Source organism: Notolepis coatsorum (assembly GCF_963971535.1).
Source record: "Notolepis coatsorum genome assembly, chromosome: 15".
Taxonomy (NCBI): domain Eukaryota; kingdom Metazoa; phylum Chordata; class Actinopteri; order Aulopiformes; family Paralepididae; genus Notolepis; species Notolepis coatsorum.
Window position 1 is genome coordinate 25,568,193 of NC_140179.1, and position 19,497 is coordinate 25,587,689.

General features: G+C 44.6%; 1 long non-coding RNA gene across 1 annotated transcript in view; it reads right to left on the bottom strand.

The window, feature by feature from the left end:
* Positions 1–840: 840 nt before the first annotated feature.
* The window catches only part of LOC311241860, a 41,176-nt gene continuing 22,519 nt past the window's right edge, over positions 841–19,497 (bottom strand). Inside the window, exons 3-4 of the long non-coding RNA XR_014620582.1 lie at positions 11,824–11,939; positions 841–1,034 (exon numbers count right to left, since the gene is read on the bottom strand). This is a non-coding gene — a long non-coding RNA (uncharacterized lncRNA). The remainder of the gene's footprint in view (positions 1,035–11,823; positions 11,940–19,497) is intronic.

The window sequence follows — 19,497 nt, forward strand, 5'->3', positions numbered from 1 at the left end:
GTATGACTGCGCTGGTGTTGCTTTAAGCCTCCAGTGTTACTGAAGCTCTTCTCACACTGGTCACAGTGGTAGGGCTTCTCTCCTGTATGACTGCGCTGGTGTTGCTTTAAGCGTTTAAGTAGACTAAAGCTCTTCTCACACTGGTCACAGTGGTAGGGCTTCTCTCCTGTATGAATGCGCTGGTGTGTCTTTAAGTCTCCAGACTGACGGAAGCTCTTCTCACACTGGTCACAGTGGTAAGGCTTCTCACCAGTATGAATGCGCTGGTGAGTCTTTAAGCTGTAATATCTATTGAAGCTCTTCTCACACTGGTCACAGTGGAAGGGCTTCTCTCCTGTATGAATGCGCTGGTGTTTCTTTAAGCTGCCAGACTCACTGAAGCTCTTCTCACACTGGTCACAGCAGTGAAGGCTTGACTCATTCATATCTATGCTTGTTGTTGGGGAGCAATGCAGCAATTGTACCTGGAGAAGAGGCTTCTCTCCTGTATGACTACGCTGGTGTATTTTTAAGCGTCCAGTGTTATTGAAGCTCTTCTCACACTGGTCACAGTGGTAGGGCTTCTCTCCTGTATGACTGCGCTGGTGTTGCTTTAAGCCTCCAGTGTTACTGAAGCTCTTCTCACACTGGTCACAGTGGTAGGGCTTCTCTCCTGTATGACTGCGCTGGTGTTGCTTTAAGCGTTTAAGTAGACTAAAGCTCTTCTCACACTGGTCACAGTGGTAGGGCTTCTCTCCTGTATGAATGCGCTGGTGAGTCTTTAAGTCTCCAGACTGACGGAAGCTCTTCTCACACTGGTCACAGTGGTAAGGCTTCTCACCAGTATGAATGCGTTGGTGAGTCTTTAAGCTGTAATATCTATTGAAGCTCTTCTCACACTGGTCACAGTGGAAGGGCTTCTCTCCTGTATGAATGCGCTGGTGTTTCTTTAAACTGCCAGACTCACTGAAGCTCTTCTCACACTGGTCACAGCAGTGAAGCTTTGACTCATTCATATCTCTGCTTGTTGTTGGGGAGCAATGCAGCAATTGTACCTGGAGAAGAGAGAAGTACACCAATGAAGAGTTGAGATTAATGAAGAGTTGAGATTTTGTGTGTGTTTTGCATTCGTTCAGACAACTGTTGGCATTGCAGCCTTGATCATGTTTTGTCTGAAACAACCCCTAACCACCAACTTTCTCATAACAGTTAATCACACCCCCAGGTCCAGTTATTTAAGCATTACATCACGCGCAGGAGTGGTTTGTGAACAATAAACCATGCCTAGGGGTGGTCGTTAGGCCCGAGGCGCAGCAGAGGGTTGTTAGACCCCCCTAGGCATGGTTTATTGTTCACAAATCACGACTGCAAGTGGTGTAAAGCTTTTATACAACTGCCAGATTCATCCAACCTTATTTCTATACAATAAACACACATTAATCGAAGATTTATTGAAAAAACCATCCGCCAGAAAAAGTAGTTCCCACAACTACAAAAAAGACAAGTTGCCTCCATGTGGAAGCAGCTTGAAGTGCATCCAACCAAACTAACACATCCAACTGTGTATTATTGGAATGATTGAGAGAAGTTGCCTCATGTGGAAGCAGCTTGAAGTGCATCCAACCAACTAACACATCCAACTGTGTATTATTGGAATGATTGATTGAAAATGTTATTACCAGATGCAGAATGGGTACAATACAGTACGGCTCAATACACACAATTGTTAAGGGAATGCAGACCTACTTTCCATAGAACTTCATTCTTAGATGCTTCTATATAAAGTAGGTAAAACAAATTAAAAAGTTTTCTTTGCCCTATAGGAAAAAAACGTTTTCTTCGCCCTATTTTTTTATTTATTTCTTTTAGCCTAAACTTAACCAGGGGTACAGTAATAAAATTAGCAATCAACCAATCAATCAATTCAATAGACCATGCTCACTTAAAACAGCGCTGCTTCTCTCTCAGTCTGACTCCCCCGCTGTTGCAGACAGGAGTGTGTGTGTGTGTGTGTGTGTGCGTGTGTGTGTGTGTCACAGTGTGTGTGTGTGTGTGTGTATGTGTGTGTGTGTGTGTGTGTGTGTGTGTGTGTGTGTTTGTGGGTACGCCAGCGTCGGACAGTGTGAGAGTGAACGCTGCAGTCAGTGGGAAGGAAGTAGAAATTTAAATCAATCAATTAATCAATCAATCAATCCGCGATTTTTCTTTTGTTCTAGATTGACTCAAGACCCATCAATTACATCATCCAACATTGTTTAAAGGACTAACACATTCCCCTTGACAGAATCGCTTCATATTTAGTCGTTATGGCGCTATCAACATTCTGGCGCTATCAACATTCTCCCGGAGTGAGCCGGGGAGTGATATGTGATTCGGTTGTGGGCGGGTCCTGAGCCCAGGACCGTGGATTGTTGCCAATAAAGACGTGTAAATGGACTGTTTCAGCCAATCAGAATCGAGAAATTTGCATGCCGTTGTATAATGCTTATTATTAGCTCACCTGGCTCGATAACTGTAAGGAGGAAAACATTTTCACACATCCTTATCACGATACCCAGCTGTTAAAAACGGTTCAAACACTTGATTAGTATCGATACTTTTAGAACAATAGACTGATGCTGTATTTACCATGGGTTGAGTGGATGCATGACCGGAGCTTTGCGTAGTGGGCAAGTCAACAGTGTCGACTGAGCAAATGGAAAATAGTAAGTCAGATATCGCTGAATGTCTTATTTCATAATACGTTTCTGAATGGACGTTTGGATTAAACCAAGTTGTATGCAGTGATGAACAGTCTTTCCCAGCAGAACACAAATTACTTAATAATAATAATAAATTAAATTTGTACCGCACTTTATATTTGTGAAAATCTCTTTTTTTTATCCACTTTTTCTCCCATTTTCTATATTTTCTCCCATCCCAATTTCGTATCATCCAATTCAACCCTCCCCTGTCACGAACGCCGTTTCTTGCCTCCCACAAGCCGGCTGCAATGTGGACTAAGTCATACATAGCACAAGTCCCCTCCGGTACTTGAGGTAACAGCAGTCGCATCTTTTCACCTGCGCAGCTCGATCTCTCAGTGGCGAGGAGTAACGCGTGGGAGGCTCACGCTGCCCCCAACACTTCCTGATTCTACTGCGCAGGCGCACCAACCGACCTGTAGGAGTCGCTGTCCACAACGCCCGAGGCGCACCAACCGACCTGTAGGAGTCGCTGTCCACAACGCCCGATCCCCACCCATCAGTTTCCCACCCCCTAATACGGCCAATGTGTATTAGTATGAACGACCAGCTAAACTGAAAGCAATGTGGAGCGCTGGGCTCGAACAGGCAAGCCCAGCGTCTCCGTCATCCGTGGCGAGCGCCTTGCCCACTACGCCACGTAGCCGCCCATATTTGTGAAAATCTCAAAGTGCTACAGGAGATAAAGATAAAAAGTTAAATGAATAAAAACAATTAAAATGAATAAAACAACCAATGAAATGGAAGAACAAAAATAAAAAAGTATAATAATAATAATAATAATAATAATAATAATAATAATAATAATAATAATAATAATAATAATAATAATAATAATAATAATAATAATAATAATAATAATAATAATAATTGTTGTGAAGGGCCAGATTAAACCGAATATATATATTTATTTATATATATATATTTAATTGTATTTGTATATTCTCTAATATTCCCTGATATCCCTTGTATATTCCTTGTACAATATGCATTGAATATCCATTCTAGCCTACTGAACATCCCATAATAGTCTCCATTCTACTATTGGTCGAGACCTTGGTGCCAGGCTGCCATACCCCTCAGACCCAGTTCAAACGTACCGCTCGACATGTACGAACAAGTCCTAGTTCCGCGTAGGAATTTGGCTACCGCACCACTAATGGGACTATTTGTTCATAGTGCGTATATATACTGCGCTACTAAAGTAGGACTTTCTTTTCAGTCCAGTTTCTTACCCTCCAATAGAGTCACAGACGTAAAGCCTCCCCGCGACGCCACGTGTGGGAGTAAGGCCAAGTTCGCCTACCATCGGTATTGAGACATCGTGTATATTAATATTTGAATAGTCATATTTGGCACTATATCGTCGAGTTGGACGTAGTCTATTAAGCTAATAATAGTCTGTTAATATATAGTGCTTCGTGCGGTGAGAATACTACCGTAGTCAGTACCCCATCGTTTCGGGCAGAGAACTGGCTGCTTACCCAGGGTGGTTGACCCTATGTGAAGCTGCACCCGAGGAGCCCCAGAGCCGACGAGCGAGTGGACCTGTATACCGGATTATTCTACCGACGACAGCCCGCCTTCCCAGGCACGGATTATGCTTTGGATACTTTGATTATTCCATGGATAAAGACCCCCGACACTGCCGTGTGTTGGAACCCCCCCCCCTGGAGAGGACGCAAGGTGAGGAGACGCTCTGCAAGACGAGGTCGCTTCACGTCTCTCCCCCGTGGACCGGAGAGAGCCGGCCCACAAAGAGTCCACCTGCTTTCATCTGTGGTCCAAGGATCGCCGGCGCATTGAACGGCACTACAGTGGGTTCACCTGGGATACCCTTGGCCGGACGAGGCAGCCGGATTCTACCCCCCCCCCCTCCTACTCCTGTCGGCTTACAAGCGACCGGATTAACCCCCTCTAGTGTATCTAGTATAATCATTAAAGTATCATTGCTGTTATTCCTTAACTATTCCAGGTCGTATATTTACCACCTGCGCCTTCAGAGATTGGACATTCTCTATTGATATACCGACGAATACTCCTTGCCATAAAAGTGCATACTATTTCAATTCATAAATGTAATTAAGTGATTAAGTGCTTATTCTACACACCATCGCTGTGTAGAAATAAAGACCCGTTTCTAATTCGTACATTTGTGTTGGATCCGTTTCATCTACGTGAGAGTGTTCATGATAATATATTTATGCCGTGTACTGGGTGGCCGAATATTAAGTACAAAGGTAGTGGTAGTAAGTATCATATCTAGTAATACAGTCAGGGAATTGTACCCCTCAGTTACAATAATAATAATAAGAAGAAGAAGAAGAAGAAAATGAATAGAAGTAAGAAATAAAAGTAAAATAATAATTCAGGCAAATGCCTTGTTAAAAAGAAATGTTTTTAGGCCCCTTTTAAAAACCTCAACAGACTGTGGCACTCTCAGATGGTCGGGGAGAGCATTCCACAACCGAGGAGCAGCTGAGCAGAAGGCCCGGTCACCCATGGTGCAAAGATGTGTCCTGTGTATGGGTTGGAGTGTGTTTGAGTGTCCAGAGCGGAGGGAGCGCTATGAATGCTTAGCTTGCTAATGTTAAGATAGCAGGAGCCGTCTGCCAACACAGATGTTGTTTCAACAAATGGATTCACAAAATGGATTACCATCCTAACGTTATTGAAGACTCCTGTGACCAGTAAGTAGGTACTACGTATGTCTAGCTTTTACTAAAACATTTCTGACCGCAATGTTTGCTACGCAATATGCGCAAATGTGCTAAGTTAAATGCGCTATTAGTGGTGGGGGAAAATATCGATAGAGTATAGTATTGCAATACTGTATCAATATTTTATTATGCAAAAAAAGAAAAAAAATTGTATAAGGAAGTTGCATTGTTAATTTCAATACCTGTAATAGTACAGTAGTCCACACACACGCACGTGCATTCAGTTAAGTTGGAATATGACAAACAGTTCAGTTTTGTCAGGTACATGCAACCAATGTAACCTCTAATTTTTTTTTGGTCTGAGCAAACACTCAAACCTCCTGAGCAGACATCAGCAACTACTGAGCATAATACAATGGCATGCAAATTTCTCAATTCTGATTGGCTGAAACAGTCAAGTTACACATGGTTATTTGTCATAACCGTGGGGCGGCGTGGCTCAGGGGTAGAGCGGGTCGTCCAATGATCGAAGGGTTGGTGGTTCGAATCCCGCTCAAGCCCATGTCCATCCCACTGCCGTTGTGTCCTTGGGCAAGACACTTAACCTACTTGCCTCGTATGAATGTGTATGCATGTGAATGAATGTTGGTGGTGGTCGGAGGGGCCGTAGGCGTTGATTATTCGCCACGCTTCCGTGAGTCTGCCTCAGGGCAGCTCTGGCTGCAATTGTAGCTTACCACCACTGGTATGACTGTGTATGAAAGAATAATGGACTCTGTAAGCGCTCTGGGGTCACTGGGGTGTCATGAAGAGCGCTATATAAATCCAATCCATTATTATTATTATTATAACCCCACGCTCTTGGTCCCAGGACCCGCCCACAACCGAATTACTATCACTCCGCCGTGCGAGTTTTTAGAAGTGAAAGCAAGATGGCGGGCAATAAACGTTACGAATGTATAGACAGCGTCATAACGACTAAATGAAAAACGATTCTGTCACGGCGAATGTGTTAGTTTCTTACACAATGTTGGATTATGTAATTAGTGGGTCATGAGCCATTGTGTAACAAAATAAAAATCGTGCGAATTGATTGATTAATTGCAAATACATTTTTTATTTTTTTTACCTACTTTCTATCAACACCTTAACTGCTGCATCATGAGATACTTGGTACTCAGCACCACACTCTGAAACTAGCTCTCCAGGTGGTATCAGATGAGATTTCAATTAGTTCTTCCAAGAGTTTGGATGGAGATGTGTCAGGAAGCTTTGTCTCAATGTTGTCTGTAAAGTTTGTTTTTATCGAGAGTAACTTGGTGATCCTTTTCTGTGTTTTATTAAATAATGATTTTCAGATTTTGAGAAATGGTCAAACTTATCCAAATATGGTATTTTCATGGAGAACAGTGCAGCTGCAACAGATAGCACTTTAGTGATAATTTTCTGTAATCCAAAAAAAAAAAAAAAAAAAAATCTTTTTTGTCTCAAGGCCCCCCCTGTCATGCCCCCCACTTTGAGAAACACTGCGCTAGTTTGTCACTCAGTATGTGCCTTGACAGTGACCATTCTAACCAATCAAACGTGAGCTTGACGTTCTTACCTTTAATGCTGATTTTAGATTGGTTAAGATTAGCCTTCAAGCTTGCGTCTTCTCTCCTACAACAAATTGTTGACGCACACACACGCTGCTCGCAGTGCCCTCATTGCCCCTCCCCCTCACAGACCCGTCTTGTCACAGACCCGTCTCATTCGCACCAAAGATAGCAAGCGTGCAGCTCCTCTTTTAACATCACTGAAGCATTCAACAATGGCCCAGTAAACTATTCACTTTAGTTTAATACACAAGGCGTTGTCTAACGTTATCTGGCTAGCTACTGATAGCTCATAACATCATTGGAGTTAGTTTTTGCAGCTGTGGCTAACGTTAGCTAGCTACCGTTCTTCGGTTGGCTAACGTTAGCTACCTAGAAACTGTAGCTAGCTAATACGGGCTGTGCTGGCTGGCTACCTTTTAATTCGCAATGGAGTGGAGCTAACTAACTGTACAAATCGATGTGATTGGCTGAGACTGTATTTTGTACGGTTGGCTGCCTGGCTGTTGTGGATTCGGGTAGCCTGCTAGCAGCTGACACTGAGCTAGTTTGGCGACAGCAATGTAACAAACAATATGGTCCGTGCGGAACCCTTATCCCAAACACATAGTTCCGTGTGTGAATTATGTTGAGCCACCACAAAAGATGAATCCAAAGTTTAATCCAGTAAGAATAGTACTAGGCTATATAACATACATATTAGATTACATTAGCAAAATGACCTTTTGACATGTAGCCTACATATTCATAATCATGAACGTTTATTTGGAAGTATTTTATATTCTGTACTTTGTTTGAAAGTGGTCAGACAGTTCCCTCTGTGTGTAATACAGACAGTCTTCACACATTCATAAATAACACTTACAGAAAAGCTTATTGTGCACTGTAATACGTTTTGTTTAATGGGGGATTTTTGTATGTACCGAATACTGTGAAACCGTGGTATTTTTGCCCAAGGTTATCGTACCCTCAAAATGTCATCGGCACATGCCTAGTCAACACTATAGGCTACACTACTAGGTCTACAATATACTATAGTTTAAGGCTACTTTCACTGTTTTACTGCATTACAGTTGTTAGTCGTTTTTTTTATCAATAAAAAAATATATATTACATATATATCGTTGGTGCTCCTTACATTTTGGTGGCTGCTCCTAATTTCTTTGCTACCAAGTAAAAATTTAAAATTCGAGTCCTGAGAGTGTCAAACAGACTAATGCTATCCACCTGGTCAACCAAGACCACAGTGTCAAACAGACTGACATTGTCCACCTGGTCAACCAAGACCACAAAGTTTCTCTCAAAACTCCAGTCCTGCAAGCGCACCTGATCCCACCAGTGCTGACATCAAGGCCACCCCATCATCACTTCCCCTTAATTGGCTGGTATCAATCCCCGTTTCCTGAGCCTTTCAGCCATTGTGTAGTGTGATGTGTGCCTAGTGCCAGTGTCTCGCAGCCATTGAGCCTGTAGCCCAAGGTTGGGTGCTACCAAGTGGGGAAAGGAGGCCATTTACATCCTACACTGTAAAAGGATATGAGTGTCTAGAAAATCACTATATAAATACAATGATAATTAATTCATAGTTTCAGGTCATGACCGTGAATTACATGCATGTATTGATTCTGAATTCTAACTCAACTCATAAAATGAGGCAACAGTGGCTCAGGAGGTAAAGTAGTCGCCTGGTAATCGGAAGGTTCCCGGTTCGATTCCCACTCCTCCCGGGCAGCATGTCGAAGTGTCCTTGAGCAAGAAAACGTAACCCCTAATTACTCCCAATGAGCAGGTTGGCACCTTGCACTGTTGGTGTGTGAATGTGTGAGTGAATGGGTGAATGTGAGGAACAAAATCGTAAAGCGCTTTGGATAAAAGCGCTATATAACTGCACCATTTAAGCATTACATCACGCGACGGAGTGTGTTATACAAATTAGATCACGCCTATGGGTGGTTGTTAGGCCCGAGGCGCAGCCGAGGGTCGTTAGACCCCCATAGGCGTGATCTAATTTGTATAACACATGACTTCAAGTGATGTAATGCGTTTATACAATGACCGAATTCACCCAACCTTATTGCTATACAATAAACACAGAGTAATTGAAGCACAATGGAGATTTATTCACAAAACCATCCACAGAGAAAGTAGATCCAATAGTAGATCCACTAGTAGACACCAGAGGGAGCTCCACAAACCATGTTAAACCCAGATTCGGCTCAAACAAGGGACTAAACGCCCTACCCACAGCTGTAAAGGAATGTGAATCACTACCCACTTTCAAAACCAAAAGAGAGCACCTATGGGAGACTGCAATTCGAAACTGGCCCCTGTAAATGTCCTAACCCAACCCCCTCCAATGTACAGTAAATGTCCTAACCCAATAATACACAAGACCCTTTTCTTGGGACCAAGTAATGTTTCATCAATAATTGTCTTGTGCAAGTCTTGTGGCTAGCTTCTGATTGATGGCGAGCTAGCACCCTTTTCCCATTACTTTGAACCATGAACTAAAAAGCTTGTTATCATAAAGACAAGGGACTAAACACGTTTCGCAATTATGCCACAACAATGTGGAACGCCCTACCCACAGCCGTAAAAATATTTGAATCCTCAGTGGTTCCCACAGGATTTTGTGAGACTGTGGTGGTGGGTGAACCTCTGCCCCTCTTGCACTTTGAGAGCAAAATTAAGAAGCTAGATCTATGATGAACTTTGTGCTCAAAACACAAAATCGACTAGACAGTAGACACTAGAGCATACATTTGAGCCATCAAAGAAATTAAGCAAAAGTGGTTACCTGTGTTGAACTAGTTTATTTTTTAGAAAGAGAAAAAAAAATAGACTGGATTACTATTACGACTACTGATACATCCCTATTGGCAAACTTTATATTTAAAAAAAATATATATATTTTTTTAATAATTTTTATATAAATCAAAATATTATATAAATATAATCAAATTGGCGGAAATCCGTCTCAAGACGGAATGCTTTAATGCCTGCCTCACCCCACCTACCCAACCCCCCCCCCCCCATCCACCCCCCCACCTCCAATGTAGTTTCCCCAACCCACCTACCCAACCCCCCCCTCCACCCCACCTACCCAACCTCCTCCAATGTACAGTTTCTTCGTCAAATGTATATACTCTCTTTTTTAGACTCTTTTTGTATCACAAACAGTACTGTATTTGTAAATCTGGTATGTCATAAATGTATAGATGTAGCAGTACTGTCTATCTGTGCTGGCGGGACAAAACATCGTAACTCCATTTTTTTTTTATCAACTCAGTAGATCATCCTCCATGTGTGTGTGGTTTTACAAAGTCTACACAATGGTAAAGCATTAAACCAATCATCTGTCTAAACCTCGTAACTCTATTCGCCCTCAAATCTGTGTTCGTTTTTTTTCATCTGCTGAAAAGTTGGGTTTTTGGAGTTATGAGGTTTTGTCCCGCCAGCAGCGAATATATGTTATGATGAATTGAAAATGGGGGACCCTGATGTAAACAAGACGAAAGTCGTTCTCTGGTCTGCATTCCCTTAACAATTGTGTGTATTGAGCCGTACTGTATTGTACCCATTCTGCAATCTGTTAAACATTTTCAATCAATAAATCAATCAAATCTGATTTTTTTTTTTTTAAAGATCTACAATTTTTTCTTTTTTTATGTCAGCAATTTTTCTTTTGTTTCACAATGGGTCATGACATGTTAATTACATAATCCATGTGTATGTAACGAACAAACATATTCCAGTTGACTATCTTTTTTGGAGGATTCGTTCAAAAGCTATTCATACTTCCATTTTTCTAACTATGGCGGATTGATTCAGACAGAAGAAAAATTGTAATTCGGTTGTGGGAGGGATCTGGGGTCACGTGGAGTGTGTTATACAAAATAACAACCGGTAACTTGACTGTTTCAGCCAATCAGAATCAAGAAATTTGCATGCCATTGTATAACTACCATTTAACACACATAAGAAAGAGACAGAGATATAAAGTAACACTCTTATCCGACCCAGATTTGACCGTTGGGCTTTAAAGTTAAAACCGCTCTGATTTTCTAATTCTCTCTGACACAAAAGTCAAAACACCACTTCAGAACCCTGACTTGTATTGTTAAAAGTAGAAGTGTTTACACTCACTAGAACAGATATTATGGCTAGATGATGCCTCAACCACAATCTACATTTTTTATTGATTTGCTTGATTTATTTGGATGCATCTTAGCTAACTGACTAATCGTCCAAGAATCAGGAATAATCCAATCTCTCTGAGCAGGATTTTGGTCAGCGATTAGTTAAAAAGGGTAAACAACAGGGGTACATTGTACATCCCACTATCAAAGTATCTACTTGAATCTGCTGTGCAAACTAAACCAGGTGTGTTTGGTTAGTGTCTCTCTCCACACTGCTCTCTCTCACTAAGAGCCAGTAGGCTACAGACAGACCCAACTCAGCCAGGAACAAGACTAGGCAAGCCTAGTTAAACAAGACCCAGCCAAGAATGAGACTAGGCAAGCCTAGTTAAGCAAGACCCAGCCAAAAACAAGACTAGGCAAGCCTAGTTAAGCAAGACCCAGCCAAGAACGAGACAAGGCAAGCCTAGTTAAGCAAGACCCAGCCAAGAACAAGACTAGGCAAGCCTAGTTAAGCAAGACCCAGCTGAACAAGACATGGCAAGCCTAATTAAGCAAGACCCAGCCAGGAACAAGACTAGGGAAGCAATTATACATTTTTTTTAATACAGTATATCTATATTTTTATCATGTAAAAGTTTATATATAAAATCTGCAAATGGATTATGCAAATCAACTCCAAATGTAATTATCTTCCCCATCTTACCGCTGACAATCTCTTGAGCGGTATTTCCAAGAGTCTTGTCTGTAGTTTAGCTCCACTTTTCTCTCCAAGCTCCTCATGACCTTGGATTACAAACCAGTCTGTATCCTTTTCTGAAACTGAGAGAACAGTCATATTTTTATTTGTTTATTAAAAAGGATCCCCATTAGCTGATGCCAATGGCACCAGCTAGTCTTCTTGGGGTCCGAAGTCCAACATATCAATATATACATATATACGCACACACATACATGTATACATACATACACACTATATACATACATATACACACGCACATTCAGTATATAAACATAACAACCTAACTTATTACAATCATACAAAAAAAGACATACAAAAAAAAACAATATTGCACATGAAAGATGAAGAGCTAATGCTTGCCTGTAAAGGGCAGCATTACCATCTTCAGCTTGTCACAGCTAAGAAAATAATAATAACAAATAATTAAAAACAAAAATAAATAACCACTGGACTACTGCTCACTAGCTAAGTAATACATTCGTAATTTATGTTTAAATGATGATTTGCTATTTAATTGACGTATGTGTTCTGGGCAGCTATTCCAATAAGTAATGGCTCGATAAATTACAGATTTTCATAAGGCATTCAATTTTGAGCGAGGTAACATGATTTTACCTTCTCCTGCCATTCTAGTTAAATGATTGTGTAAGTGACTGTGTCTGATCATTTGACTATATAAAAACTCAGGCTTAGAGGCGTGGATGCTGTTATTGTAGAATGTGACTGTATTTAAGACAAGCCTTTTATCTACAGATAACCATAAGAGTTCCCTATGCAAACTGTTTATGTTCGTTATTATGGGGCAATGTAGGACTAGTCTGGCAGCTCACAGATAACCATAAGAGTTCCCTATGCAAACTGTTTATGTTCGTTGTTTAGGGATGGGTACCTGTTATGTGGGGGTATGTTTGTGCCCTGATCAGGCGCTCCTAATGTGAGTCGTCATGTCTAGATGTAGTCCTCTGTCATGGTGTGTAGTCCCTATTGTTTTCCCCCCAGGTGTACCCAATCCCCATTACCCCAGGTGTGTGTTGTCTCGGCATCCCCTTGTGTATAAGTAGTCGGTCATCCCTTCCGTCTGGTGCTGATCCTGTCTGTATAGTTCTGTGTTTGTCTGTTTATTATTTGATGTTCATTTTGATTACAAAACCATGGTAATTATAAATTAAATATTCTTTATTTAGATACTTTGGCTGCCGTCTCTTTATTATGTAACATTGACCAGATAACAAGCCTTCCTGTAGTCAATGGTTACGTAATATGGGGGCTCGGCCAAACGACTCGGAGCAAGCATTTGGTGGTGGCCGCTGGGCTTGATCCACACTGTGAGGTATGGTTGACATTGTCGTGTGTGTGACCCATGTTTTAGACCCCCTTGGCAAATACTTCTCCAATAGGGAGCGTTCTCAACCAGCTAGGGCAGTCGGACCATTTTATATATGGTGCCTTCCATCGCCTGGGGACACACCACATGCGGTCGGGGTATTAGAAGGACCCTGTCAGGCTCCTCCTAGGCCGGCGTGTGTATAGTGTTTACTTATATAGGGGTGCTATAGTGAGGGTTGAGAACGTTTGGGGATGGGTTTGGTTTTTTTTTGACACATGACAGTGGTTGATTTGCGAATATCTCTAGGTGTGGAGGCGTTAGGCGGTCATGCCAGTGCTTGCTTATATTTCTTATACAGTACCAGTGTTTTGGTAGTGGAGCGGTGGCCGAAGTAGGTAGGGACCAGGACTATACAGACACATAGGGTGAAGCCGTTTTTCTTTTTTTTGTTGTTGTTCTTTAGGGGTTGATTGTTTCGTTTTTTTATATATGGTGGTTATAGATATCTCTCTCCTTCTCCTCCCCTGTTCCTCCCCTGTTCAAAAATGCCAGTGGCAGTGGCAGACTTTGTGCGTAGGCCGACAGTGGGGTTGTTAGGCGTGTGCACGAAAGATGAGCTGGCGGGGATAGCAGAGCATTATGGGGTTAAGCTGGCCCCAGGTAGGAAGGCACAGCAGCGGGGGATATTGGTAGAGGCTCTGACCACCAAAGAGGTGTTGAATGACGATGCCGATGAGGAGTTAGACCAAGCCTCTGATGGCTCTCTGGGCTGCTGAACAGCTAAAGCATGCAGAGGCAGCACGCGTGCATGCGCGCGAGTTGGAGCGTGTTGACCGTGACCAAGCCGAGGCGGAGCGCACTCACGCTCGAACTCAGGAGGCTTGGGGCAGAGGTGTGCCCACACTTTGACGATAGGTTTGATGTGGCCAAATATCTACGTCTCGTACCGCAGTTTCTAGAGAAGGATGTGGATAAATATTTTTCCATGTTTGAAAATGTAGCCACGACACTGAGGTGAGAGTGCTCTTACGGGAAAAGCCCAACATGTATATGCGTCACTGTGCCCGAATACCCAAAACTACGAGGCGGTCAAAGCTGCGATTCTCAGGGCGTATGAGCTGGTGCCTGAGGCGTACAGACAGCGGTTCAGGGCTCTGAGAAAGGGCAGCTCGCAGACTTATGTGGAGTTTGTATATGAGAAAGAGCTGTTGTTTGACCGGTGGTGCGCGTCGGAGAAGGTGGACACCCTGCTTAAGATGCGGGAGCTTGTGCTCCTTGAGGAGTTCAAATCGTATCGTTTGCCCGTTAATGTTGCTATGTACATGAATGAGCATAAGGTGACTGAGTGTTCGGTGGCTGCGAGCCTGGCGGACGAGTTTGTGCTGACGCACAAGACACTCTTTGACAGGCCAGGTTACCCTGTACGCAATGTGGAGAGTAGGCCGAGGTGGGGTTTCGGCGACAAGACTGTGGGCACTGGTGGTATCAGTGGGGGCGAGGCGGTTGAGCGGGGCGCGAGATCTGAAACACGCGAGTGCTTTAACAGCAGGAAAAGAGGCCATATAAAGGAAAATTGTTTTGCCCTTACTCGCCCCAGTAAGCAGATTACGTTGGTGATGGAACCCACACGCACATCGATTGAGTACGACAAAAGGGGTGAGGATATTAAAGCGTACCTACCGTTTATCAGCGGGGGTTTTGTATCCTTGGCTAGGGATGGGGTGAGGGTTCCTGTGACCATATTAAGGGACACGGCTGCATCCCAGTCATTTATTCGGGGGGATGTGTTGCCCTTCGACAGTAGTTCAGAGGTGGATGCTGGGATAACAGTTAGGTATTTTGGGATGCATGTGATGAAAGTCCCGCTTCACATTGTCCACCTGACATCTGAGTTGGTGTCGGGCCCGGTCGTCATTGGGGTAGAAAGTTGTTTCCCGGTTGCGGGGGTGTCACTAATCCTCGGGAACGATTTGGCAGGGGGTAGGGTCCTCGTGAAGGCAGATGTGACTTGTGTGCCAGCACAGTCTGGTGCTGTAGAAACCCTGGCAGAGGCGTATCCGAGGGTGTTCTCTTCATGTGCGGTGACGCGAGCCATGGTTGTTAGAGCTCGGGCCGAGGAAGAGGGCGATGTGGACATGTTCGATACCATAGTAGCGGCTGACGGCGAGGAGCCTGAGAGGGAGGGGGCGCTCCAGGGGCGGCCTGGCTCGTTGTCATTGTCTCAGCTTGCCCCTACAGTTGACCAACTTGAGTCCGATGATGTTGTTTGTTCTGTTTCAGCCGGTTCGTTGCTGCCCACTATTTCCTCGGCTGAAGTTGCCAGTAGCGCGGCTGGGTTCTCTTTCGCTCGTGAGGAACTTATCGCAGAACAGGGTAGGGATTCAAGCCTGTCTGGGCTTTTTGCGTCCGCTGTGAGGGAAGGAGAGAGTAAGGGCCTTAAAAGCTGTTATGTCCTGGGAGACGGGGTGTTGCTGCGTAAATGGTCCGCTGATCCGGATGAGTCATTGGGGAATGATTGGAATGTGGTGACGCAAGTTGTGGTTCCGTTTAAGTACCGTCATGATATCCTTTGTTTGGCTCACGATCATAGGCTCGCAGGGCATTTGGGGGTCAACAAGACATTTGATCGGGTGCTGCGTAATTTTTTTTGGCCAGGGTTAAAGCGAGATGTGGCGCAGCACTGCAGGGGGTGTTCTACGTGTCAAATAGTGGGGAAACCCAATGACGTCATTCCACGGGCGCCACTCTATCCTATCCCAGCAGTGGGGGAACCCTTTGAGAGGGTTATTATTGATTGTGTGGAGCCGCTCCCTAGAACTAAGGCAGGTAATAGTTTTCTTTTGACCATTATGTGTGCCAACACACGTTTCCCTGAAGCGATTCCGTTGAAGCGGATAACGGCCAAGACAGTGTCACAGGCCTTGGTGAGGTTTTTCTGTGTTCGGTTTACCTTGCGTGGTCCAATCCGATCAAGGGACGAATTTCTTATCTCGTATCTTCTCGCAGGTTTTGAAACAGCTGGATATATCACATAGCTTCTCTAGTCCATACCACCCGGAGTCACAGGGGCCGTTAGAAAGATTCCACTCCATGTTAAAGACTATGCTTCGGGCGTTCTGTCGTGATACAGAGGATGATTGGGATGAGGGGGTTCATTTGATGTTGTTTGCCGCAAGGGAGGTGGTACAGGAATCTTTGGGTTTCAGCCCTGCAGAGTTGGTGTTTGCACATTCTGTGAGGGGGCCGCTCAGGTTGTTGAGGGAGAAGTGGTTGGGGGAGAGCGAGCCGAAAAACCTGTTGGACTATGTCTGTGGATTTAGGGAAAAGCTGAAGAGGGCATGTGATCTGGCGAGAACCAATCTGATCGACACACAAAAACAGATGAAGGGGTGGTATGATAGGAAGGCTCGGGATAGGACGTTTGTGCCAGGGGAGAGGGTCTTGGTGTTACTTCCGGTAACAGGGTCCAGTCTACAGGCTCGGTTTAGTGGACCGTATCGGGTTAGGGAAAAGGTAGGGGAGCTGAATTACCTTATTGAGACACCGGATCGTGGGCGGAAGACCCGCCTGTGTCATATTAATATGATTAAGCCGTTTCATACAAGGGGTCCTGTGGCCAGTACTGTGGTGGCCGCTATGCCGGTGTCGGCTTGTGTGTTGGCCCCATCTAGTGTCGATATGAGTAATGACAGTCTCTCTTTCAGACGGCGGTGGTGGGCTGGAGGATGACGTGATTATCCCGTCTAAAGCGGTTGTGGAGGGCCGTCTTACAAACACGGAGTCTTTGGTCACTCTTGGCTGTAGTCTGGGCCATTTGTCAGAGCTACAGCAAGCTGATATCATGGGCCTGGTTAGGACTCATGGCGAACTTTTCTCTGATATCCCTTCGCGCACGAGTGTCTTGTACCATGACATTGATGTGGGGGAGGCAGTGCCCATTAAACAGCACGCGTATCACGTGAATCCACACAAACGCGCACGGTTACAAAAAGAGGTGGAATATATGCTCGCTAATGGCATCGCTGAGCCCAGCTTCAGCCCGTGGAGCTCGCCGTGCTTATTGGTGGATAAATCTGATAAGACAGATAGATTTTGCACTGATTTTCATCGGGTAAATAATGTGACTAGGCCAGATAGTTTCCCGTTGCCCAGGATGGAGGACTGTGTCGACAGGGTGGGGGGTGCGTCTCTTGTAACTAAGTTGGATTTGCTAAAAGGGTACTGGCAGGTGCCACTTACGAACCGGGCTAAACTCATTTCTGCATTCGTGACACCTGACAGTTTCCTGCAATACACGGTGATGCCGTTTGGGATGCGCAACGCACCTGCGACCTTCCAGAGGTTGGTCAATCAGGTGCTGTCGGGTGTGGCTTGTTGTGATGCCTACCTCGACGACCTCGTCATTTACTCTGACGATTGGGAGGGGCACATAGCTAGTTTGCGGGAGGTGTGCTTGTTGGGGCGAACTTGACACTGAACCTGGCCAAGTGCGAGTTTGGCAGGGCGACCGTCACCTATCTTGGCAAGGTAGTGGGGCAGGGGGAGGTCCGCCCTGTCCATTCTAAGGTGGAGGCTATACTTGGTTTCCCAGAGCCAGCTACACGTCGGGATCTCCGGTGCTTTCTGGGGATGACGGGGTATTATAGGGGGTTTGTAGGAACTTTTCGGCTGTAGCCTCTCCCCTTACAGATCTGCTGAGCCCGAAGATCCCGTTTCAGTGGATGCCTAGGTGTTCCTTCGCGTTTCAACAGTTGAAGTCCATTCTGGTCAGTGCCCCTGTCCTTGCGGCGCCTGTGTTCACGAGGCCTTTTAAATTGGCGGTGGATGCTAGCGAGTTGGGCGCTGGCGCAGTGCTCTTGCAGGATGATGACGGGGGTATTGAGCACCCGGTGTCGTACTTCTCCAGGAACTTTAATATACACCAGAGGCGCTACTAGACCATCGAGAAGGAGGCATTGGCTTTGATTCTGGCCCTCTCCCATTTTGAGGTGTATGTTGGCTCCTCTCAATCACCTATTAGAATTTACACGGACCACAACCCATTGGTCTTTATAGGCAGGATGCAGAATTCGAACCAGCGGCTGATGCGCTGGAGCCTCTTCCTGCAAGCCTTTGATGTGGAGGTGGTACATGTCAAGGGCAAGGACAATGTGTTGGCCGACGCGTTGTCACGACTGTAGTCAGTGGTGGGGTGTGGGGTTTGTGCTGTGTTTCGGGGGGGGGGGGGGGGGGGGGGGTGAGAGGTGTTGTTTTTGTTTTTTGTTGATTTTGCTCTGTGTTCCAGGAGTCGGGAGTGATGAGGAGTAAGGCTGAGGCTGCCCATTCTCCTTACCTGGTTGATCAAGGACTTTATTGACAGATTGCAGGGTGCAGTGCGGTGCAGCTCAATATGCACAGTTGTTGGGGGGATGCGGACCGGAGGGCGACTTTCGTCTGGTTCACATCAGGGTTCCCCATTTATCGACCGCTATTGTTTTTTTTCCCCCTTTATTTATTTATGTACGGTTTTTCTTGTTTATGTCCATTTCCCCATTTCACTTTGGGGTTATGGCCATAAATTTGAGGGGGGGGGGTGTTATGTGGGGGTATGTTTGTGCCCTGATCAGGCGCTCCTAATGTGAGTCGTCATGTCTAGATGTAGTCCTCTGTCATGGTGTGTAGTCCCTATTGTTTTCCCCCCAGGTGTACCCAATCCCCATTACCCCAGGTGTGTGTTGTCTCGTCATCCCCTTGTGTATAAAGGCCTCTACATGCTACAGCAACTTCAAAGCAACTGCACCACAACATCGACAAAGCAACGGTGTTGCAAACACTCTGCCTTTATGCTTCTGTAACATCGACGCACAGCCGATGTAACATTTGACCCCGTATGTAGCTAGGTTCCCAGATAGATGACACTTCCCTTCTCAACCAACCCATTGATAACAAGCAGAAAAACAAGCGTAATTTTTACTTCCGGGCGGGGGGTTTCAAAATAAGAGAGACGTCTAAAAGCACCGTAAATACGTTTATTTTTTACAATATCTAACGTTACACGAACCTAAACTAATCTAAAGTTAGTTTAGGTTTGTGTTAACGTTAGATAATGTACAAAATAAACGTATTTCCGGTGCTTTTAGACGTCGCTCTTTTATTTTGAAATCCCCCGACCGGAAGTATTATAGTGTCTGTTGCTAGCAGCTTAACTTTTGAGCTAACGTAACGTCATTTGTTTCCAATGGAGAGGAGAAAGACCTCGGCTCGAGTCACATGCAGCTCAAACTACCTGTTGGAATAAATTAATTGATTGATGTTTAACTTGTCCCTGTGTG